The 24,993-nt window shown below is 46.1% G+C and overlaps 1 protein-coding gene across 8 annotated transcripts in view; it reads right to left on the bottom strand.

Annotated features, from left to right (window-relative positions):
* ATP8B1 (ATPase phospholipid transporting 8B1) overlaps nucleotides 1-22,772 on the bottom strand; it is a 158,756-nt gene extending 135,984 nt beyond the window's left edge. For 6 of the 8 annotated variants that reach the window (XR_012427120.1, XR_012427119.1, XM_005586597.5 and 3 more), the window contains exon 1: nucleotides 22,482-22,772. The gene's annotated coding sequence lies outside the window, so the exon portion shown is untranslated. Of the gene's footprint in view, nucleotides 1-21,437; nucleotides 21,530-22,481 lie in introns of those variants that run through there. The other 2 variants (XM_015439744.4, XM_074022461.1) reach the window with 1 other exon arrangement.
* Nucleotides 22,773-24,993: the final 2,221 nt, after the last annotated feature.

Raw genomic sequence — 24,993 nt, 5'->3', positions numbered from 1 at the left:
AGGCCAGAAAGCTGCTGCAGTGAAATCCATTTAATTGGAGAATGGAGCAGAAAGGCAGAAGATGCAAAGATAACCTGCTGTCTATAGAATTTGCGAAAATAAGATGAAGCAATGGTTTGCCAGTAGCAAATAACTACACATATATGAGCTATGAAATTAAGTAAAACTAATCAAGGCCACCCACAGCTGCTGCATTGCAGACGCCAATCCAGCATCCTTAAGTTACACTATTCATTTATTTCCATCATTTTCCCCACAGGTTTATATCTAGACATTTCCATAAACCCAAGTAAATTTTTTATGCGTGTAGGCATCCTATTAAGAGTCTACTCTTTATAGGGTGTCTACTTTCCAAGCTGTTCTCTGTCTTGACTATGCATGAGAGAATCAGCCAGGTTTATCCCAGATTGGCTAATAAGACTCTCTGGCAAGGAGAACTCAGGCATCAATGTTTTTGATGCTTCCCAGGTGAACTTGAGAATCTCATTTATCAAAAAGTCAAGAATGAATGGCGCACATACACACAGACAGAAAATTCTTCAGTCACCTCTGGTTTATACATTTTTAGAAAGGCTCCAGATAATGTGAAATCTATTTGTTTGAGCCTTGACTATAATATGATTCTTTTAGGAAAACAGATTTACTGTCTAAATGATACCTGGCTCAGATTAATTCTAGTTTGTCTTTTTTTTTTTTTTTTTTGAGACAGAGTCTCACTCTTGTTGCCCAGGCTAAAGTGCAATGGCACAATCTTGGCTCACTGCAAACTCGCCTCCTGGGTTCAAGCAATTCTCGTGGCTCAACCTCCCAAGTAGCTGGGATTAGAGGCACCCACCACCATGCCCAGCTAATTTTTTTATATTTAGTAGAGACGGGGTTTCACCATGTTGGCCTGGCTGGTCTCAAACTCCTGAGCTCAGGTGACCTGCCAGCTTAGCCTCCCAAAGTGCTGGGATTACAGGCGTGAGCCACCGTGCCCAGCCTAGTTTGTCTTTTCTAAAGATGCACTGGCTGATGGGAGGCAGGGACATTCCTAGAAGTATGATAGGTGACAGAGAACACACTGTCCAGGTTAAGAACGCTCTATAGAGAGACTACAAAATAGAAACTGTAAAGATTACAGGGGAAAGAGGGCATCTGATGGAACGCAGGCATGGATAAGATAATATTTACGTATCTTTATGTTTAACAAAAGTGCTAACGTGCTTACTGTGGTCCTCTGAAACTGATGACAGGCACACAACAGGGTGGACACATATGGTTTAACAAACAAGTCTTTTTTATGTATTTATTTCCTTTAATAATACAGAAAGACTGCGGGGGAATAAGAACTTTAAAAATATCAAATATGCCTGGTAGATGCTGCCTTAAGTGAAGCAAGACTCCTGATATTCACAAGAAGAGACAATATAAAAGGAAACTGAGGGCCAGGCATGGTGGCTTATGCCTGCAATCCCAACAATTTTGGAGGCCAAAGCAGGTGGATCACTTGAGGTCAGGAGTTCAAGATCAGCCTGGCCAACATGGTGAAACACCATCTCTACTAAAAATACAAAAATTAGCCAGGCGTGGTGGCGTGCGCCTGTAATCCCAGCTACTCAGGTGGCTGAGGCAGGAAAATTGCTTGAACTGGGAGGCGGAGGTTGCAGTGAGCTGAGATCGCGCCACTGAACTCCAGCCTGGGTGGCAGAGCAAGACCCCGTCTTAAAACAAATAATAAAAGTAAAACTAAAAAAGGAAATTAAGCATTGAAGAAAACACAAAAGCTGTCTCCTCTACCATACATTGAAGGGCACATGGTGACAGAACTGTTGTCATTTCAACAGTATTTCTGGGCTTCCCCTGTTCTCTACATCCTTGCTACTCAAGAAAGAAAGAGGAGCAGAGGGCATAACTCAGGAGGGACTCCTACTTTAACTTTAACTGGGGTGGGCAGAGACTACGCTGAAGAAATGACACTTTAGCCAAAAGGCAAAAGATAAGGAGCCGTTCAGAGGAAGAGCTTTTCAAGCGAGAAAGCAGCAAATCTGAAGTTCCTGGGACAGGAAGGGACTCATCATGCTTCAGAAACTGAAGTAGAAAAAGAATGGAATTTGCAGGGGGAAGCCAGGGTCGGGGCAGGCTGGGCATGGTGAGCTGTGGAGAGAAGGTGGCTGTTGTTAAAACCACAGCATGAGCTACTGAAAGGGTTGGCAGGATCTGAGTGGGTACTCTGGTTTGGAAGGGGCGGGGTAGAAACGTAGCCCTCATGTGAGAAGGCTACTGGAATGGTCCAGGAGAGGGAGGATGACAGCTTGAACCTCGTGGATGGCAGCCAAGATAGAGGTTATTGGGTGGAGTCAAGGTCTTCCAGAGGTAGAAGCAACAGGCCTTGGAGATGGATTGGAAATGAAGGCGGGATGCAGTCTGGAAGAGAAAGGGGTCAGAGATCGAGTCCAGGCTTAAGCCAGAAGGCTTAAGCACCAGCTAGAGGGGTATCATCTTCTCAACTGATGTCAGAGTTCAGTGCTCAAGGTGCTGTGTTTAGGGGCATGCAGGAGAGTATGAAACGTGCCTATGACTAAGTCCTGTGGGACCATAGTGTTTTAAGAGGACTCCTACCCATGGTTTAGGGTAGAATTCCTCAACCTCAACCCTAGTGACATTTTGGGTAAGATACTTCTTTGTTGTGGAGGCTGACCTGCATATTGTAGGATATTTAGAAGTATCCCTTGCCTTGACCACTAGACAGTTGTAGCATCCTGAATTGTGGCAACTTAAAATGTTCCCCAGGGAGCAAAAGTCACATCTGGTTGACTAAGTTAAGCATACTTTTACAAAGTCTTTAATAAACTGCTGCCTGTCTTCTGTCTCAAAAAGTTCACAGGCAGGCCAGGATAAGAGCTTCACAAATCATTTCAACTTTCTCATGTTCCGGCTTTGTTGACAAGCACCTAAAATTGACTTAAAAAAACCAGACCTAGTATTAAGGTGGATGCTGCCTCATCGAATTGGGAAACAATTGGAGTTATACTAACCCCAAAATACACAAGATCTTGAAAACTCTATCCTTTGTCTTTTGACAACAACATAAACCCAAAATAGAACAATGAGTGGATACAGCTGTTAGCTGGTTTTTCCCCTGTATGTAAATATTTCATAGCTCAGAGTTACGGGATGGCGTTTATTTCCAAGTACCATTTGTAAAAATATCTCTAACCCAAACTAAAATGCCACAAGAGTCCATTTTTTCCCAAGTAGATGCTTAAAAAAATTCCTGGTATTTTTGTTACGTTTCCAAAATATGGCAATAAGTACCAAAAGTTAGTGCAAAAATCTTTAAATATCTATTTTTGTTGTTGTTTGTTTTGTTTCTTGAGATGGAGTCTTGCTCTGTTGCCCAGGCTGGAGTGCAGTGGTGCGATCTCAGCTCACTGCAAGCTCCACCTCCTGGGTTCAACTGATTCTCCTGCCTCAGCCTCCTGAGTAGCTGGGATTTCAGGCACATGCCACCACGCCTAGCTAATTTTTGTATTTTTAGTAGAGATGGTGTTTCACCATGTTGGCCCGTCTGGTCTCAAACTCCTGACCTCAAGTGATCCACTGGCCTCAGCCTCCCAAAGTGTTGGGATTACAGGCGTGAACCACTGTGCCCGGCTGTAAGTATCTATTTGTGTTTGTGACTATTTTACTAAGTTATGAAGTCTAAGAAAGAACTTGATTATTCTCCTCTGGCAACTTAGGAAGGAGTAAAAGTCATAAAATTCACTTAATTAGGCTACGGTGGATTCTTTTTATTGTAGAGTCACTATAAAAATAGCCAACAATTATTGGTTCGATGTTGTTCAATGGCCTTCTCTCTCATAAAACGTGCCTCTAATAATGGCAGCTAATGCTAGTGCCTCTCAGTGTGGAAAGGCATGTTTCTGAGTTCACTATTTAATATGTAATTATAGAACAGCTGCTACAATTTAAGAACTGCGCTGGGGGCTGAGCTACAACATGAGTCTTGCCAAGGTGCTAGTCTCACCGAGGTGGCCACTAATGTAAACACAGACAAGTAGACCAGCAATGACAATATAACTCAGGGATGCTACACCCCTGGGCCCACATCTGTCCTGCTTCTCACCTGCTCAAGGTGACAGGACTAAGGAATCCTAACACACCTTTTCCTGCTGTGGCTGGACATGACCTCAGAATCCTGCTCATCAAACACCTCTTAGCCAGGGATTCTCAATCTGGAGTAGGCACGAGAATCACCGGGAAGTTTTGTTAGGACACTGACTGCTGGGTCTTAACCCTAGAGCTTCTGAGTCAGCGAGTCTAGAGTGTAACCCCCAGTTGTGCTGATATGGCTGGTCCAGGACCATATTTTGAGAACCAGTGTCTAGGCAACCACCACTGATCAAGCCACATCTGAGATAAAAGCCAGCTACCACCTCTGAGATGGTACCACCCATGCTAGGATGAGAATGGACAGGGAACCACCAGAACAAAGGAGAGGTCCCTCACCTTGGTGTGGGAAAGCGAAGGAATCAGAAAATCTTCCAGGAGGAGGTAGCACCTCCTGGAATATTTGCAACTATACGATGCTCAGAGCTAGTCTAAAAATGTGCCTGTAACAGTCAGAGAAACAAGCAAAGAAATTAAACAAAAATCCCAGGATCACCTTTTAAGTGGAGACCAATTGGTCCAGGGCAGAGGAGGGGAGAATCCACTAAATTTAACATAAACAGGACATTCAAGCTGAGAATGTTGCTGGGTATCTTCTAATCTAAGCCTTTTTATTTCTTTTTTTCTTTTTTTTTGAGATGGAGTCTTGCTCTGTTGCCCAGGCTGGAATGCAGCGGTGCAATCTCGGCTCACTGCAACCTCTTGAATCCCGGGTTCAAGAGATTCTCCTGCCTCAGCCTCCTGAGTAGCTGGAATTATAGGCACGTGCCACCACACCTGGCTAATTTTTGTATTTTTATTGGAGACAGGGTTTCACCATGTTGGCCAGGCTGGTCTCAAACTCCTGACCTCAAGTGATCCACCCACCTCGGCCTCCCAAAGTGCTGGGATTACAGGTGTGAGCCACTATGCCCAGCGAAGCCCCTTTATTTCAATAACACAATGTGTTCCTCTACTGGTTCATGGAAACTAGAAACGCAAAAAAATGTTAAAGGGTGTTTTTAAAAATTAAGATTTGCTTGAAAGAGATATTATTATCTTTTTAAATGCCTAGTAAGGGGTATTGAAATATAGCAGATATGGAGAACAGTATCAACTTGGAACAGAAAAATGACCCCTAACAACTTAGAACTTGGACAAATTTGAGAGTTTACAAAGACTGCCAGACAGGATGTTATGTTAGAAATATATTTAAGCGATATTAAAATAAGTATTCAAATATAAAATTTTGAAGACAAGAAACTTTGTAATATTCATATTAAATTCTAAGGGTATTCTGGACCGGAAATCATTGTATAATGCCTAAGATATCATGGTAAACAAAATTTTACAAGCAAATAAAATGTACTTTAGTTCTCACAATGGTCACCAATCTTTATATACCCTTAGTCCTCTGCCAAGTGCAATTAAAGCCGTTTTATGCTTACTGATTTCCTTATGACTCACACAAAAAAATCTAAAAGACGACAACTTCATCTGATAAAAAGTGGGCCTAAGAGTTCCATCTAGAACACTGCAGTGGAGCTCCATCTAGAACACTGCAGTGGAGCTCCATCTAGAACACTGTGGGTGGAGCGCCATCTAGAACACTGTGGGTGGACCTCCATCTAGAACACTGCGGGTGCAGCTCCATCTAGAACACTGTGGGTGGAGCTCCATCTAGAACACTGTGGGTGGAGCTCCATCTAGAACACTGCAGTGGAGCTCCATCTAGAACACTGTGGGTGGAGCTCCATCTATAACACTGTGGGTGGAGCTCCATCTAGAACACTGTGGGTGCAGCTCCATCTAGAACACTGCAGTGGAGCTCCATCTAGAACACTGTGGGTGGAGCTCCATCTAGAACACTGCAGTGGAGCTCCATCTAGAACACTGTGGGTGGAGCTCCATCTAGAACACTGCAGTGGAGCTCCATCTAGAACACTGCAGTGGAGCTCCATCTAGAACACTGTGGGTGGAGCGCCATCTAGAACACTGTGGGTGGACCTCCATCTAGAACACTGCGGGTGCAGCTCCATCTAGAACACTGTGGGTGGAGCTCCATCTAGAACACTGCAGTGGAGCTCCATCTAGAACACTGCAGTGGAGCTCCATCTAGAACACTGTGGGTGGAGCTCCATCTATAACACTGTGGGTGGAGCTCCATCTAGAACACTGTGGGTGCAGCTCCATCTAGAACACTGCAGTGGAGCTCCATCTAGAACACTGTGGGTGGAGCTCCATCTAGAACACTGCAGTGGAGCTCCATCTAGAACACTGTGGGTGGAGCTCCATCTAGAACACTGCAGTGGAGCTCCATCTAGAACACTGCAGTGGACCTCCATCTAGAACACTGTGGGTGGAGCTCCATCTATAACACTGTGGGTGGAGCTCCATCTAGAACACTGTGGGTGGAGCTCCATCTAGAACACTGCAGTGGAGCTCCATCTAGAACACTGTGGGTGGAGCTCCATCTAGAACACTGCAGTGGAGCTCCATCTAGAACACTGTGGGTGGAGCTCCATCTAGAACACTGTGGGTGGAGCTCCATCTAGAACACTGTGGGTGGAGCTCCATCTAGAACACTGTGGGTGGACCTCCATCTAGAACACTGTGGGTGGAGCTCCATCTAGAACACTGCAGTGGAGCTCCATCTAGAACACTGTGGGTGGAGCTCCATCTAGAACACTGTGGGTGGACCTCCATCTAGAACACTGTGGGTGGAGCTCCATCTAGAACACTGCAGTGGAGCTCCATCTAGAACACTGTGGGTGAAGCTCCATCTAGAACACTGCGGGTGGCGCTCCATGTAGAACACTGCGGGTGGAGCTCCATGTAGAACACTGCGGGTGGAGCTCCATGTAGAACACTGCGGGTGGGGAGCGTTGGCCCCGCTATACCATTTCCTCTTGCAATTTTAGCTTCTTTGCCATGAGCTTCTTTTTCAAAGCCGGCTTTTAGAGTCCATTGATTGCTGATATTTACTGATTTTTAATTTTTAAAAAGTCTATTCCTTTAAAATTGCTCTAAAGTTTGTCAAACCTTAGGGGTTAGGTACCTTTTTGAATGTCAGTATTTTTTCTGGAGGTTTAACATCTATCAAAATGGAGAAAAAATATCTTTGAAATAAATAAGCCTCATTTGAAATTTTGCAGATCTTCTAAAGGGACCTATATAGTATCCATTGTGTAGACATAACAGTACTGGATAAAAGTGAATATTAGTCCCAGATACTTGGGAGGCAGAAGCGGGAGGATCCCTGGAGCCTAGGCGTCTGAGGCTGCAGTGAGCCATAATTAGACACTGCACTCCAGCCTGGGCGACAGAGTGAGATCCATCTCTAAAACAAGACAAAGTGAGTAGGGAATGAACAAAATAAAACCTATTATATATCCCTGCTACCAGAAACACATATATTTTATTGTCATCTGGACCTACAATGCTTGAAATTATTTACAACCTGTAAATCTTAAAATTGGAAGCTTATGACAAATGAGGTCACAGAGAGGCATGAATTACAATGAGAGGGTATCCTATAAAACATCAGGTCCATCATTTGAAGCACAAAAAAATTGGATCTTAGAAAATTAACCGGCCGTGCGTGGTGGCTCTCAACATTTTGGGAGGCCAAGACGGGAGGATCACATGAGGCCAGGAGTTCGAGATCAGCTTGGCCAATAGGTGAAACCCCATCTCTACTAAAAATACAAACAATTAGCCAGATGTGGTGTTGCACATCTGTAATCCCAGCTACTTGGGAGGCTGGGGCATGAGAATCGCTTGAACCCGGGAGGCAGAGGTCGTAGTGAGCCAAGATTGCTCCACTGCACTCCAACCTGGGTGACAGAGTGAGACGCTATCTTAAAAAGAAAGAAAAAGGGAGAGAGAGAGAGAGAGACAGAGACAGAGACAGAGACAGAGACAGAGAAAAGAAGAAAGGAAGGAAGGAAGGAAGGAAGGAAGGAAGGAAGGAAGGAAGGAAGGAAGGAAGGAAGGAGAAAAAAGAAAAGAAAATTAACTGCTCATCACTGAACTAGAAGTTAGGAAAAGAGTACCTAACCCAGTTCCTGGCACCACCCACTCCCCCAAACCCTGCTTCCCTTGTGTTTCTCATCTGTTCCATGGGGATAATTCCTGTCCTGCCAACTCCCAAATGAGGAGATTTTAAAACTATGAAGTGCTTTAAAAATGTAAAGAATTGCTATTATTAGCTGAGGTCAGCCAACCATTCAGTGACTCACCAGAGCTGACATCTCCTGGGCTTGTTTCCCAAAACCGGGCTGCTGTTTATTGCAAATCATAGTTATTGAAGATGGAAAAAATATCACAACACAGCCCTTTAAGGAGAATAGGAAAATCAGTCCTCCTCCCACTCCCACCCCCAAATGCAACAAAATGCTTGGCAGATCCAGGAGTTTCTATAAGGAGCTTGAATATACAGGAAGTCCACAAATTACAAATGATTTTGTGTTCCAAGAGTTCATTTCTGGGTGGGTTACCAGATGAAATATAGGACACAGAGTTATGTTGGACATTAACATAAAGAACGCATCATTTTCAGTATAAGTCAGCCTCAAACATTGCATAGGACATAGTTATACTAAAAAAAATTACTGACCGTTTGTCTGAGATTCAAACTGAACTGTGTCCTGTATTTTTATTTGTTAAATTTGGCAACTCTATCTCTGAGTCATTTGGATCGATTTTCCAACCTTCCCCTGTGAGTTCTTGGAGAGAACCTTCGCCTTGTGAGTCTGGAAACACGACTGCAATTTCTGGTTTTGTCAATTACTAGTTCTGAGACTTCAGGCAAGTTATAATTCCTTTGTTTGCAAAAAGAGACCAGGAAATTAATACACCATGGGCCTAAGTGGGTCGATACAACATGTGGAAATACAGTACATTAAGCACAAAAGCAGCACTACTTTGTTATACCACCCTACACACGTGAAAAGAGTGATTTGGTTTTTAAGTCAGGCCACACCAGCCAATTTTAAAAGCCAGTTTTCTACAAGAAATTCCCTGGCTTTAGCAAGTTCCTGTACCATACAAAGAGCCCCTTTCCCACATATGAGAACGTTTTGAGCCATGTATGGTGGTCTCGTCCACTAGGCAGCCCTGCATCAGCCCTCCACCCTGTCATCTTTGTCCATAAAGCAGGGCTTGTGACTTTGCACAAATGCTTTTTTTTTTTTTTTTTTTTTTTTTTTTTTTTTTTTTTGCTCACATGTACATACTTTGAGGCCAAAACATAGTTGATTACTTTACAAAAATTAGTCCAAACTAAAAGGCTGATACCAACGATAGGAAGCACTGGCTTCTGAAGCGCTTCCAGCATCCACAAGCAGCTCCTTAAACTCAATCCTATGCTGCAATTCCCAAAATTGTGTCTCCAGCCCAGACTTCTGAATCACCAATGCTTGACCTCCGACCACACCCAGGTGTCCCAGCAACTCAAACTAAACATGATCGAAGCTACGTTCATCTTCTAAAACTACTCCTTCCCTCAGTGACACCATCACCTTTTGTCACTTATGTTAGAAATCTGAGAATTATCGACAGTTCTCTTCTACGTCTTCAAATCCAGCCCATCACGAAGACCAGGATTCCCCTTGTGAAGTGCAGCTCCTACCTTCCACTTCTCATCCCCACTCCCATTATCGGGCCCAAGCCCCCACCCCCTCTCTCATGGACACTGCAGCAGCCTCCCAAATTTCCTCTCCTTGCTTCTGGCCTCATATCCTGCCCTACTCCCCCCCTCCCACCCCCACAAACAACCCATTCCCCATATTATAGTCTCTGGATTATCAGCCAAAACCAGGAATCAAATCACATCACTCCACTGCTTAAAAATATGTTAGTGACTTCCTATCAGGTTCTCTGCAGTTTGGTGCCTGCCTCCCTCATACAATGGCAGCCCGAGCTGTCACCCCCGGTATTCTGGCCTCTCACAATTCCTAGAGCACAGTACTAAGCTCTCACCCACCCCAGGGCCTTTGTACATGCTGTTCCCATTGACTGGACCACTCTTCCCCTGACTGGTCCCTTCTTATCCTCTAGGTCTCAACTTAAGTATAACCTCCTTCAAGAGGCCCCACTCCCTGGGCCATTTTTAAAATTATGCTAGAATAGACAAAGCATAAAATTTACCATTTTAACTACTTTTATTTTATTTATTTTATTTTTTTGAGACAGAGTCTTGCTCTGTTGCGTAGGCTGAAGTGCAACTTCCGCCTCCTGGGTTCAAGCAATTCTCCTGCCTCAGTCTCCCAAGTAGCTGGGATTACAGGCATGCACCACCACACCTGGCTAATTTTTGTATTTTTTAGTAGAAACGGGGTTTCACCATGTTGGCCAGGCTGGTGTTGAACTCCTGACCTTAGGCAATTTGTCCACCTCAGCCTCCCAAAGTGCTGGGATTACAGGCATGAGCCACCACACCCGGCCTTTAACGCCTTCTAAGTGATATTAAGTGCATCCACATGATTCTGCAATTACCACCACCACCCATCCCTAGAAATTTTTCATCTTCCCAAAGTGAAACTCAGGGTCCATTAAACACTAACTCCCCATTATCCCCTGGCCCCAGCCGCTGGCAACCGCTGCTCAATTTTCTGTCTCTATGAACTTGACAATTCTGGGCACTTCGTATAAGTGGAATCGCAAAATATTTGTTTGTCCTTTTGTGTCTCACTTATTTCATTTAGCATAATGTCTTCAGAGTTCATCCATGTAGCATGTATTAAAATTTCCTTCCTTTTTTCTTTTTCTTTTCTTTTTTTTTTTTTTTTTTTTTGAGGCCGAGTTTCACTCTGCTGTCCCTGGTGGAGTGCGGTGGTACGATTTTGGCTCACCGTAACCTCCGCTCCTGGGTTCAAGTGATTCTTGTGTCATAGCCTCCCGAGTAGCTGGGATTACAGGTGTCCACCACTACGCCTGGCTAATTTTTGTATTTTTAGTAGAGACAGGGGTTCACCATGTTGGCTAAGCTAGGTCTCGAACTTCTGGTCTCAAGTTGTCCCCCAGACTTGGCCTCCCAAAACGCTGAGATTACAGGCATAAGCTTCTGTGCTCAGCAAAAATTTCCTTCATTTTTAAGGCTGAGAGATATCCTAATCACATGGATACATCAATTCTGTTTATTCATTCATTTGTCAGTGGATGCCTGGGTTCCTCCTAGGCCATTTTAAAGTAGGTCCTCATTATTCTCTTAGAAATATCTTATTTTTCTTTAAGGCCCTTATCACAGATTATAATTCTAATATCAAATTGTTTCATGTCTCTTTTGTTCAGTATTTTGTTTAGTCTCTATCTCTCATCGAACTCTCAACAACCCTGTAAGCTCCCTGAGGGGAAGGGCACGTCTGCTTTGTTCCTGACTGTATTTACTGGCAGTACCTGGCAATGTAGTGGGTATTTAATAAGCAAATGTTGAATCACTGAATGAAAGAAAATCACTAGGCCACCAGAAGGCCCCTTGTGTTTAGAGTCACTGTGCACTCTGTAATCAGTTGTGAAGGTGAGCAAATGCACACTTACATCCACACACACATATTTGTAGCTCTCTGGGCACAAAACGTTCCTTTTATAACATGTCAGTCTGTTTGCAACTAGCACACATTTCCATTGCCTGTGCATTTTTTCAAGAATGTATCATGTGCAAAAGTAGCTAGTGTGTTTGACAATATAAAGAAATTAAGTATTGACAAACAATACAATATGGATGAAATTTTTTATTAATTTTTTTTTTTTTTTACAATTTAAAAAAATTGCGACAGGGTCTCACTATGTTGCCCAGGCTGGTCTCGAACTCCTGAGCTTGTGCGATCTGCCCACCTCAGCCTCCCAAAGTGCTGGGATTACAGGTGTGAGCCACCGTACCCGACCATAATATACACTAAAAACATTATGCTAAGTGTAAAAAGATGATCACAAAAGACCACATATCATACGATTCCATTTACACAAAATGTCCAGAATTGGCAAACCCGTAGAAGCAGAAGGTAGATGAGAGGCTGCCAGGGCTGCAGGGACAAGGAGATAAACGAGGCACAGCTCAAAGGTACATGATTTCTCTTAGGGGGTGATGAAAAGGTTCTAACACAGATTGTGGCAATGGGTGCACAGCTCTGTAAATATACTAAGAACCACTGAATTGTATATTTTAAAAGGCTGAATTGTATGGTACATGAATTAGATCTCAATATAGTTGTTTAAAACAAAAAATCCATGTGTATGGAGATGGGGAGTGGCTGGAAAGAGCTTAACCTCCCAATTAGGCAAAAGACGAACAGGATAGGGAAGGGGACTAGGGGCTTGTGAGTGGCAATATCTGCGACAGCCGCCCTGGCAGGACAGCCTGTGGGTTACAGGCCACTCTCCTGTCAATGAAGTCAAGTCCTCTGCTTCCTGAAAACCGACTCTCTTTTCTAACAATGCCCTTTCCTCCAAACTAGGAAGACAGGCTGATGGTAAACACAAAGTTCTCTGAACCAAAGCCTTATATGTATGTTTCTGAGGAGCCTCTTTATAACCTAGTTGCAAGTGATCTGAACACAGCCCAGCGAATTTCCAGCATTTGAAACTCAGATTTCCTTTTGCGACCCAGGTTCTGCCGAGAAGGTTATCTTTGGCTCCTCTCTCTCTCACACCCCACATCCAATCTCTCCGGAAGTCCTGTTGGCACTTCGATCTATCAAAATAAAAGTTGCACATATGCCTGTGTCCGATCCCCTTCTCTCTGTGTCCTTTCTTCTCTGTCTTTCTCAAGAATCTGACATTTCAGCTCCACAGCCACCATCCTGGTGGACACTACCCCCCTGGCAAAAGCTTCCACCCTCACTTGCCTGGCTTTGTCTCCTGCTTGAACTCCTGGATTGGGAGCCTTCTGCCCGGGCGGGTCTTCACACAGATCACGCCACTCCAAGGAGCAATGCCCTGCACTGAGCCGCCATCTTCCAAGAAATCAAAGCCAAAGTCCTTACACAGCCTGGCAAGCTCTGCAAGACCTGGCTCCCCTTCCTCTCTGCCCTTACCTCCTTCTTCTCCTTCCCTTCCCCACTCACTCATTGGAGGAACAGCTAGATAAGCCAAGCACTCTTACCCTAGGGCCTCTGCAGCGAGTTGGCATTAAACAGGAAAGTGGGTGGACACCTAGGGATAGTATTTTTGGTTGGCTTCAAGCTTTGATGAGTTTTTGTGTGTTTTGTTTTACTTTAAAAACCTGCTTTTTAAACATGCAAATCTTTATTTGACTAATTTTCAGGGCACAGTATGAGTATAAACTCATATGAGAGTCTATTGTTCTCTAGAAACTACAGATTAAGGTGTCTTTAACAGATTGACATCTAATTATTACATAAAGGCGTCTGGCTTTTATACCAGGACACCTAGAAGCACATTGTTATAGAGGTGGAACATTGGATAACTCTGCCATGCTATAGTCTGTAACTGACCTTTTGCCTTGCCATGGATTCTACCCTAAGGGGAAAAACAACTTGACATTATTAAAATTAAAAAAAAAAAAGTCAATTCTATGGAATGTCATCTCTGGAAGGTGGCTGTGGTTAGCAGAGATGGCCAGATGGTGGGGCTACAACCCCGGGGCTTTTACACCCACCCTGACACAGAGGAAAGAGTCACCCATAGCACAGGCCAGTTGGATGATAGAATGGCATATGACAGGCATGTGGTGCGTGCCTGTAATCCCAGCTACTTGGGGGGCTGAGGCAGAAGAATCACTTGAACCTGGGAGGTAGAGGTTGCAGTGAGCTGAGATTGCGCCATTGCACTCCGCCTGTGCGACAGAGCGAAACTCCGTCTCAAAAAAAAAAAAAGAAAAGAAAGAAAGAATGGCATATGACTGCCAGCTCAGTGAGAGCAGCTGCAGGTGAAAAGGAGAGGCATGTGCTGCCTTCAGGTGTCTTCAACACCACCCCGCTCCCACATTCCCTGCATTCTTATTTCCATGCTACTCTGGAGGAAAGCATGGTAATAAATACTATAATATGTGGCCCTGCCCATCTCATTTACGAAGGATACATTTTACCAAACTGAGTAAAGGGGGCTCAAAAACTGACATGAACAAATAGATACATGTATGCCCAGGTCCATGGCAGCATTAGTCACAATAGCCAGAGGTGGGCCAGGTGTGGTGACTCACACCTGTCATATCAATACTAGGAGGCAAAGGCAGGAGGATAGCTTGAGCCCTGGAGTTCAGCCTGGGGCAACATATCAAGACCCCCATCTCTACACACACACACACACACACACACACACACACACACTTTTTTTTTTTTTTTAAATTAGCTGGCTGTGGTGGTGAGTGCCTGTAGTCCCAGACATTTGAGAGGCTGAGGCGGGAGGATGGCTTGAGCCCAGGAGTTCAAAGCTGCAGTAAGCTATGATCACAGCACTGCACTCCAGCCTGGGCAACAGAGTGAGACCTTGTCCTAAAAAAAATTTTTTAATTGAAAAAATTACAATAGTGAAAACTACCCAAATATCCATCACAGATGAATGAGTAAACAAAATGTGGTATGTGCATACAATGGAATATTATTCAGCCCTAAAAAGGAAGGAAATTCTGACTCATGCTACAACATAGATGAACCTTAAGGACATTCCACTAGTGAAATAAGCTAGTCATAAAAGGGCAAATATTGTGTGATTCTACTTAACCTGAGGTACTGTAGAATAGTCAAATTCATGGAGCAAGCAGAATAGAGGTTATAGGGACCAGGAAATAGGAAGAAAGGGGTAGTTACTCTTTCGTGGACAGTGTTTCTATTTGAGATGATGAAAAGTTCTGAAGGTGGATGGTGGTGATGGTTGTACAACAGTGTGAATGTACCCAATGCCACCGAATTGTGCACTTAAAAAGGATCAAAATGGTAAATGTTATGTTATGCATATTTTACATTAAAAAAAAAAAGATCAGGCACAGTAGCTCACACCTGTAATCCCAACACTTTGGGAGGCCAAGGTGGGCAGATCACTTGAGGTCAGGAGTTCAAGATCAGCCTGGCCAACAAGGTGAAACCCTATCTCTGCTAAAAATACAAAAATTAGCCCAGTCTGGTGGCCATGCCTGTAATCCCAGCTACTCGGGAGGCTGAGGCAGGAGAATCACTTGAACCCAGGAGGCAGAGGTTGCAGAGAGCCGAGATCGCACCACTGCATTCCAGCCTGGAGGACAGAGTGAGACCCCATCTCAAAAAAAAAAAAAAAAATTCCCATGAAATATACTTCTACACTAAGAAGACAAGATCACGAGGAACCTCTCCTCCTCTCAAAGTTGTACTGGTACAAATCAGGGCACAGATTTTCTTTTAATTCTTACAATCTTTGTAGTCTGATGAACTTCACACACCTAAGAGTCCTTATTGTAACAAAAGTTCTGGAGGTTGCTGGGTGCAGTGGCACATGCCTGTATTCCCAACTACTCGGGAGACTAAGGTGAGAGAATCACTTGAGCTTAGGAGTTGGAGACCAGCCTGGGTAATATCTTGAGACCCTGCCTCTAAATTAAAAACAAACAAACAAAAAAACTGGAAGTTGTTATAGCATCTGGAAGTTGATACAGCAGCTACTAGTGCCTGACTTAGAGGACTCACACTTTAATTTTTCAATATAAAGATAGGAGCATTATTTCCCAGCATGAAATATACAAAACCTACCCATCTCCCCGGTGAGTGAATATTTAAACCACCCAAGTCAAAGGGTTACCTATGTTGTTGTTGTTGTTGTTGTTTGTTTGTTTGTGTTTGAGACAGAGTCTCACTCAGTCGCCAGGGTGGAATGCAGTGGTGCAATCTCAGCTCACTGCAACCTCTGCCTCCCGGATTCAAGCGGTTCTCCTGCCTCAGCCTCTGGAGTAGCTGGGACTACAAGCGTGCGTCACCACGCCCAGCTAATTTTTGTATTTTTAGTAGAGACGGGGTTTCACCATGTTGGCCAGGATGGTCTCGATCTCTTGACCTCATGATCTGCCCGCTTTGTCCTCTCAAAGTGCTGGGATTACCGGTGTGAGCCATGTTCTTATAGAAAATGTTAAGTGTTCCTCCTGGATTTACAGATCATGCACAGAAATCTCAGAGGATCATGTCAGTAATTCACTAAGTTCCAGGAAGAGAAAATAAGGATTTGTACACAAATCACACCACACTCTATAAAATAAATAGTGCATCCAATCCATGGAAGCTTCCCTAAACAGCAAGAAGAGACATTCTGATACTAAGTGAAGGACAGTATTTGGTGCCTGAGGGTTTCCAAAGAGGATTTTCTAGTGCAACTCAATTTTAACAAAGGTTAGAAAACTGTTTTCAAACACTACTTGCACTAAATCAAACAAACCGCAACTCCGGTGGAACGAAAGACACTCGGCAGCAAAGTAACAAAGCCATAAACGACAGCCCTGTCGATAAAGACCAAGCTACTAGCCAAAGGTCAGGCTCCACAGTACTCAATGCAGAAGTGCCAGGCTTCCCAGTCACGCTGGGGGGATGGTGGCCTTCGCCACTGAAAGGCTGCCCGGGAACACAGGTGACCCTCCTCTCCAGGAGTCAATGTCAGACTGACAGCTGGTTTCCCACTCCATCCCCACCACAGCTTCCAGGCCCATTTGTCACCTATTAAATGCAAATATACTAGATTGAAAGACTGATAAAGAACACAGATCGGCCGGGCATGGTGGCTCAAGCCTGTAATCCCAGCACTTTGGGAGGCCGAGATGGGCGGATCACGAGGTCAGGAGATCGAGACCATCCTGGCTAACACGGTGAAACCCCGTCTCTACTAAGAAATACAAAAAATAGCCGGGCGAGGTGGCAGCGCCTGTAGTCCCAGCTACTCGGGAGGCTGAGGCCGGAGAATGGCGTGAACCCGGGAGGCGGAGCTTGCAGTGAGCTGAGATCCGGCCACTGCACTCCAGCCTGGGCTACAGAACGAGACTCCGTCTCAAAAAAAAAAAAAAAAAAAAAAAAAAAAAAAAAAGGAACACAGATCTTCCCAGCAGAAGTGGTCTGGGCTGTCCCCCGGGGACCTAAGGAAACCATCCCTCCATGCAAAGAGGGACAAGGTCCCTAGCAGAAAGAGAGCAAACACCCGATCTGCTTGCTTGTTTGCTTGCCTTCCTTCCTTCCTTCTTTTTTTTTTGAGATGGAGTCTCGCTCTGTCGCCCAGGCTGGAATACAATGGCAAGGTCTCAGTTCACTACAACCTCTGCCTCCTAGGCTCAAGTAATTCTCCTGCCTCAGCCTCCCGAGTAGCTGGGACTACAGGCACATGCCACCACACCCAGCTAATTTTTGTATTTTTAATAGAGACGAGGTTTCACTATGTTGGCCAGGCTGGTCTCGAACTCCTGACCTCATGATCCGCCCACCTCAGCCTCCCAAAGTGTTGGGATTACAGGGGTGAGCCACTGCGCCAGGCCTCTGATCTGCTTTCTCACCAAAGAAGAAACCCAACTCAGGCCCTCTGTGAACCCCATAGACTTTCATGAAGCAGAGAGGTATACCAAGGTTCTCTGTCATTAGCAATGCCTACCCAGGATCCACAACTAAGAAAACCACAGAGAGCAATGAACCTTTCAAGAAGCCACAGGGTTCAGAAACTGTCAAGTTTTAAACAGAATAGTAATTAAAAAACAAAACAAAAAAAAACAGGAGTGTGGGTCAGGCATGGTGGTTCACACCTGTAATCCCAGCATATTGGGAGGCCCAGGCGGGAGAACTGCTTGAGCCTAAGAGTTCAAGAGAAGCCTGGGCAACATGGTGAGACCCTGTCTCTACAAAAAAAAAAAAAAAAAAAAAAAAAAATAGCTGCACACTGTGGCACACACCTGCGGTCCCAGCCACTTGAGAGGCTGAAGTGGGAGAATCACCTGAACCCAAGAGGTCAAGGCTGCAGTAAGCCATGTTCGTGCCTCTCCCCTCCAGCCTGGATGACAGAGCAAGACCCTGTCTAAAGTAAATAAATAAACAAAAATTAAAAATAGGAAAACAGGAGCGTGGAGGATGAGGGAGAGAAGAGACAACTGAAGTGAGGGGTAAAGGGGGCTCAGGAGCATTCCTCGGGCTTCTACCGTGCCGGAGGAGGTAGCACCCAGGTGAGACAGCAACCAGGCCCCCTCACAAGTTCTCCTGCAAGGTTAAGAGGCAAACGAGCACTCTGGTCCTCTGAGCCACCTGGGCTTAAGAACAATAGTGTAGATCGGAGATTAGAACCTTGCCCCTGCTCTGGGGAACTCTGTCTTTCCAGTGCCTGGTGCAAATGGGCACTGATGTTTGCAAAGTAAATACTAACTTGTAGAATGATTCCTGTTTCCTACATAGCCCAGGAGAAAGGCAATGACTGGGTGAGTGATATTTACAAAGTCATAGCAACAACACAACAATGTATTAATGACTACCTTTTACTGAGCTGTGTGCTAAGTCCTCTACCTCAGCTATCTCATTTGGAACTCATCACAGCCTTGTGAGGCGGTACTATTATTATCCCATTTACAGATTAGGAAACTGAAGCCTAGAGAGGCAAAGTAACTTGCCCTAGGTTATGCACCTAGGAAGCTATGAGGCCTGCGTTTCAATCCAGGTCAAAGGCCTCCAAGCCTGGCAACCTCTGTTTCACTGCTGCCTCTGGACTGCTTGCAGGGACCAGTTATGAAACGTATTTCTCATTGTGGAAGGGTTGGGCAGCAATTTATTTAAAAGTGCAATGCATTTATAAGTATCAGGGAAAGTACTAATATGGCCTTAAGATTCAGATGATAAAAGTTATCTGTTTTTTAAGAAAATGAGGCATGGTGCAGTGGCTCATGCCTATAATCCCAGCACTTTGGGAGGCCACTTTGGTGAATTGCTTGAGGCCAGGAGTTTGAGACCAGCCTGGCCAACATGGTGAAACCCGTCTCTACTAAAAATACAAAAATTAGCTGGGCATGGTGGCACACGCCTGTGATCCCAGTTACTCGGGAGGCTGAGACACGAGAATTGCTTGAACCAGCGAAGAGGAAGTTGCAGTGAGATCACGCCACTGCACTCCAGTCTGGGTGACAGAGCAAGATTCTGTCTCAAAAAAAAAAAAAAGAAAGAAAAGAAAAGAAAATGAGAAACAAGACTGATATGTACACATACACACGTATATATACATGCACATATCTATATACATACATGCACATATATATGCTTTCAGAATCTTCCTCCACAATACCAGGTCTTCAGTGACAGAGGACCTCAAAAGATCTTAGACTAGGTATTACTTTTAGCTGAGCACAGGAATGGGGATTCAGGAGTAACTTGGTTAACGAAATGAAAAGACAACCTATCTTCTTTTTATGTTAACTTCTGATAGCAAATTAATTTTTACTTAAAAGTAAGAAAAAGCCTACAGGCATGAATACAGTTAATCTAACGAAATGTCAACAGACCTGAAAACTCACAAGATACCTGAAGACACCACAAAGAAAAACTTTCCGGGAGACTAAACTAGAAGCAAGTATAGAAACAAACTCTAAAATTAAGTGCTTAAGCAATTTAAAAGGCATCTCTTTTTTAGAGAGATTTGGGACATAAATTGTTCTAGGGCCAAGCACAGTGGCTCATGCCTCTAATCCCAGCACTTCCCAGCACTTTCGGAGGCCAAGGCAGGAGGATTACTTGAGGCCAGGAGTTTTAGTTCAGCCTGGGCAACATAACAAGGCTCTGTCTCTATTTACTTGATTTATAAAAAAATTTTAAAAAACAACTTGTTCTGGTACCTAAAAAGCAAGTTCCTCTGCATTCATGAGTGCATCGGTTTCTTTTTCAGTGACCGACGCCGAAGAGCAAAGGTAACTCGTAAAAATCTCTCTAGAGTTATAAGAATTACCTGCATTCTGAGAATGTTGCTTAATAAAAACTAAATTGGAATTTTAATTCGTAAAGCAATAAAATATTAAAAATATACCAGATACTGGCAATAATAGTATTTTTAGATATCAGTCTAATAAAGAAAGTAAGAAACCAACATTCAAACACTATGTATAAAGAATATTCATATGTTCTCTGATTTAATTCCTTCAACAATCCAAAGAGATTGATAGTATCTTCTGCCCTCAACAGAGGTTCAGAAAACTTAAGAATTCATTTAAGGTTATACAATTAGCAATTAAAAGAACTGAAATCTGTGGGCATCTAAATTCGTATGTTTTCCACTTCTCCTTGCTTCAAAAGGAAGGAAAAGAAAGAGGAAAGAGGAGTGGACAGAAGTAAAGGAAAGGAACATTCTATAGCCAGATCTGGTAGTGACTCCATTAGCACTAAGATCCCCTAGACTGAAAATCAGATTAAACATAAAATCAGTCCTGAACTTGCCTTACTACCGAAGACTTCTTTTTGCTAAGCCATTTGCTTTACCACATTATTATTTTAAAACCTCTATTAAACAAAAAAAAAACGAAACCTCTCCCAGTTCTATCACTAGGATGTACTAACAAGTGCACACAGCTGTGTATGTTCCTTAAAATCCATAAGGAAACCTTGAAAGGAGCCAGAGCTGACCTCACACAGGTGGCATCTGTGTTGGACAGTAATAACCACACGAGTCTTGCTCGGCCCTTTATAACCCACACAAAGAATCACTAAAAGTTACTAAAATACAGCCACTGGAAAATGACAAATGCACAAGGCGGTTAATGTTCTTTCCCAAAATTATAGCAAGGAAAGCTCCACTACATAATGGAAATCATTAAGAGGATTCAGAGGAGTTAACTGCAGGCAGGCGGGAATTCTCCCCCAGAAAGTAATCAGCTAACAAGCATTAGTCATCTTGTGCACAGTCTATGCATTTATAATAGGGTTTAATAAAGCCTTCAACAATAGGCCCAGAATTAATGAATGGCTTCTTAGGTCTAACACAAAAGTATTCCTTAGCCGATGAAAATTAGCGTTTCTCCTTCACATCCGCTGTTGTGTCCCCCATTTTTACGGGCTCATATTCACTATCCCTAGAGGCTTTATCACGCGTCGTATTTTTAGTTTTTTTCCTGAAAGCAGTTAACCTTCATCGATAACCTATCGTGTGCTGGGTGATCTCCAAACATCCCACTAGTGTTTTCTTTTTAATTTCCCATGGGTAGGGGAAAAATTTTGAAGGCAATAGAACCAGGAAGATGAGAGCGAATATTTTCCCACGCCAACAGGGAGGCCAGTTTCCGGCAGAGGGACTCGGCGGTGTGGGGAGCTACCCAGGAAGGGCTTGCAGCCCCCCAGGGGCAGCGTGTGCAGGCCAAGGGGGTCGGGTAGGGTTGAGCGGGGACTCACCCGGCAGAAAGGCGGCCCAAGTCTCCCTTACTTTTGCGTGTCAATCCCTCTCTCCCATTTTGCATCCTTACTGCACCTCAGTCTCACCCGTAGGGCTGTCACGGATCTGCGCTCCGAGCCTCCCCCCACCCCGCCCAACCCCGGCAGGGAACACAGGCACACGCCTCCCTTGGAAAAGTTGGGCGGACACTTCAGGACTTTTCTTTCACTTTGGGGAGAAGGAAGAAGTTGGAGAAGTGGGGGCGGGGGGTGTGAAAGCACTGGGCCATTCTCTGCAACATCTCCCCGCGCCCCTCCAACAAGTAGTCCCTCTGCGTGCACACAGCGAGGTGACAGCGCCGGGCACCAAACTGCTGAGGGAAGGAGATGCCTGCAGCCATCTCAGCTGGGCTGGCGGACGCGACCCGAGAGTCACCGGAAAAACAGTGTCGGTTTTCCCCATCACCTCCCCTCCCCATCCCACAATAAAGCGCACGGAAGCTGTCTGCGCGTACCCTGCCCTGCCGCAGGAGCTGAGGAGGAGAGCGATCTCACCCCTCCATCCCTCCGGCAGGTGGGCTGCGGTCAGGTACGTTTGGTCCGCAAGTCCTTTTCGGACTCATTGGCATCTGCTCCCACAGAGCGCCCCAGCAGAACCTGGTCACTGGGGACTCCCAGAGGGGCGGTAGCCACCGCACAGAAGCCAGCGGCATCCCCCAAGGAGCCGCAAGCCCTACCTGGCTGAACCCCCGGACGTGTGTGTAGCTACCGATCGAAGAACCCAAACACCCCGAGAGTTCCCTCCTCTAGGCAAGTGAAACCCCACGGAACTCTCCGCAGCGCTGCCCGCCCAGCTGGCCGTGTCTCGCAGTCCCCGAGGCCACGGGGGCTCCCAGAACCTCCACCCACCTGTGCGGGCTCGGGAGTACTAGGGCGCGGACAGCTGCTGCCGCCGCATCCCTTATCTCCAAAGTGCGGCGGGAACGGCCAGGGGACCTGCAGGACACCGCCGGGCCAGTGGGCTTGAGGAGGTCCGGGGGCCCCCGGCGCCGCTCCCCTCCTTACCTGGCGCTCGCTGGGCCCCGGCTGGGGCATCCGCCGGGTGCCCGCCGCTCCGAGCGCTCGCTGCGCACCTGGCTGCAGACACCGCCCGCTCGGCCCCAGCCCTGGCCGCCGCGCTAGCGCTGCATGGCGCACGGGGGCTGGCCGGGGGCCCCGGGAAGCGTGTCCAGTTGGCGGCGGCACCTCCGGCTCTCGTGGCTCACCAGTGGCTCCTCCGCCTTTCCCCGCCCCGCGTCCGTGCACCCTTCCTCTGCAGCCGCCCTTTTCTCTCCGCTCCGCGGGACCGGCCAAACTGGTTTCTCCGCTCGGGGAGGTGCCTCTCGTCACCCTCCAGCAGCCGCAGCCGCCGAGCCCGGCTGGGGCTGGGGCTGGGGCTGGAGGCGGGCTCGGCCTTCTCCCCTCCCTGTTTCCCTCCCCAGGGCGGAGAGGGGCTGGACTGCAAGCCCCGGGGCGGCCCGAGGCGGCCCGAGGCGGCCCAGGTCCAGCTCCTGCCCCACGCCCTCCGTGAGTCCTGGAGTCAGGTGGGCACCCGCGTCAGTCTTCCGAGTCCAGCCCGCGACCCCCTTGCCTGGCCCAGCTTGAGACCTGGCTGCTGCAGCCGCTCTCGGCTCCCCGGGGGCCGCACTCGCCACCCCGCCTCTCCAGCCCAGCGTCACTTTCCCGCCGCCCTTGGCTGACTTGGCCGTCACCCTGGGTCGAGGACTGAGCCAGCCTGGAAAGCTGGCGGGGCCGCAGCGCGCCCGGGACCTGAGCTCCCTCGGTAAGGAGAGCTGTGTCCTCTTGATGCCAAGTCACGTTTGGGGACCGGTCATCGAGTGCGCGTCAAGGTTCGCCGCGTGGAGGGTGAAGAAAGAGGCCGCACCTCAAGACTTCCAGAAACGTATCCTGTGATTGCAGCCAGCAGGCTTTCTGCCGAGTCCAAACGCTCTCAAGTGTTTTGGGGTTGGAGTCAAAAGGAGTTAAGGTGCGGCACGTGAACCACGCAACGTAGGTGGAAATTTTGGACTCAGTGTCTCGTCGCTGACTGGTGTCTGAGCGGGTGAATCGCGCCTCCCCGGCAGTATAGACATTACCCTCCTTCTTGAGTAGACTTTTACGGCTCCCCGACTATGGACGGAGTCGTTGAGATAAGAATTGAGGAAAGTCAAAGATCAGAGTTTGCTTAAAATGCAGTAGAGGAACCAGGACTCCTAGACAGATTCCCAGTCACCTAGAGGCTCACATCTGTGCCCGAGAGTCCAGACTCCCAACTGGATCATCACAGAGGCTTCCTACAGCAGGCCGTGCTTGATGGAACTCAAAGATCCACAATTTTAGGGATCAGAGTTGTGTGGAGAGGGTATTCAACGGGTAGCCGACTGGCTGGATCTTGTCTGATACCAACCCCGAGGCTGCTCTGGGCTTCCTTTTCATGAGCCAAACTTGTTCTCTGACTAGTTGCTGGTCAATCACTCAATCTCTCCAGGCCTCAGTTTCCTCATTTGTAAAATGAGATTGGACCAGATAGTCTCTTCCAGCACTTCTTTTCTGAAGCTAACAACAGAACAAAGGTGCCGATGCAAGAGAACATGGGGCCTGTTGGTGACACTGGTTGATCTAAGACATTTAGACGTGTTTTTTGGTAGCACCTGCAAACCACTGACAGTTTAGGACCAGACCATGAACATGATCAAGGCTGTGTTTTAGCAAAAATAATAGGGAGACAGTCTAGAGAGGATAAGACTAAAGATGGGAGAATCACTTGGGAGGCTGGGACAACCACATACGGAGGGGTTGCCCGGGGAACTGAAAAGGGGGAAATTCAAGGGACACCACAGAGGAGAGATACGGCACAAAGTGGCCACAACCTGCAACTGACTGGGAGAGGGGAGCAATGGAAGGTAGGTCAGGTTCTCAAGACTGGGTTATGGCATGCAAGGAACAGCAGACTCCAAAGGAGGGAAGCCCTTTAGGAAGACTCTGCCCCTATCTGGATACATGCCAGCAAACCTAAGGAATCAAGAAGCGATTCCAGATTAAAGGGGACACCCCCTCCTTGCAGATCCACTACCAAGTGCTCAACCTGTCCAAGAAAATGTTACATAGAAGAGACTACACAAGGACGCATCCAATCCACACCTGTACCTAGGTCTGATCGGTATCATTCTGATGTCTCCATTTATTTACTTGTTTATTTATTTATAGAGACAGGGTTTCACTATGTTGCCCAGGCTGGTCTCAAACTCCCCAATTCAAGTGGCCCACCTGCCTTGGTCTCCCAAGGTGCTGGGATTACAGGCATGAGCCACCGCCTGGACTAAAAATACAAAAATTAACCAAGCTTGATGGCGGGCGCCTGTGGTCTCAGCTACTCAGGAGGCTGAAGCAGGAGAATCGATTGAACCTGGGAGACTGAAGTGGCAGGCAGTGAGCTAAGCTTGTGCCACTGCACTCCAGCCTGGGCAACAGAGTGAGTCTCTGTCTCGAAATAAAATTATATTCTTTCATTCAACAAATATTTATTGAGTGCTTACTA

The sequence above is a fragment of the Macaca fascicularis genome, chromosome 18 (assembly GCF_037993035.2).
Source record: "Macaca fascicularis isolate 582-1 chromosome 18, T2T-MFA8v1.1".
NCBI classification, from domain to species: Eukaryota; Metazoa; Chordata; class Mammalia; order Primates; family Cercopithecidae; genus Macaca; species Macaca fascicularis.
This window is presented reverse-complemented; position numbering and strand designations above follow the sequence as displayed.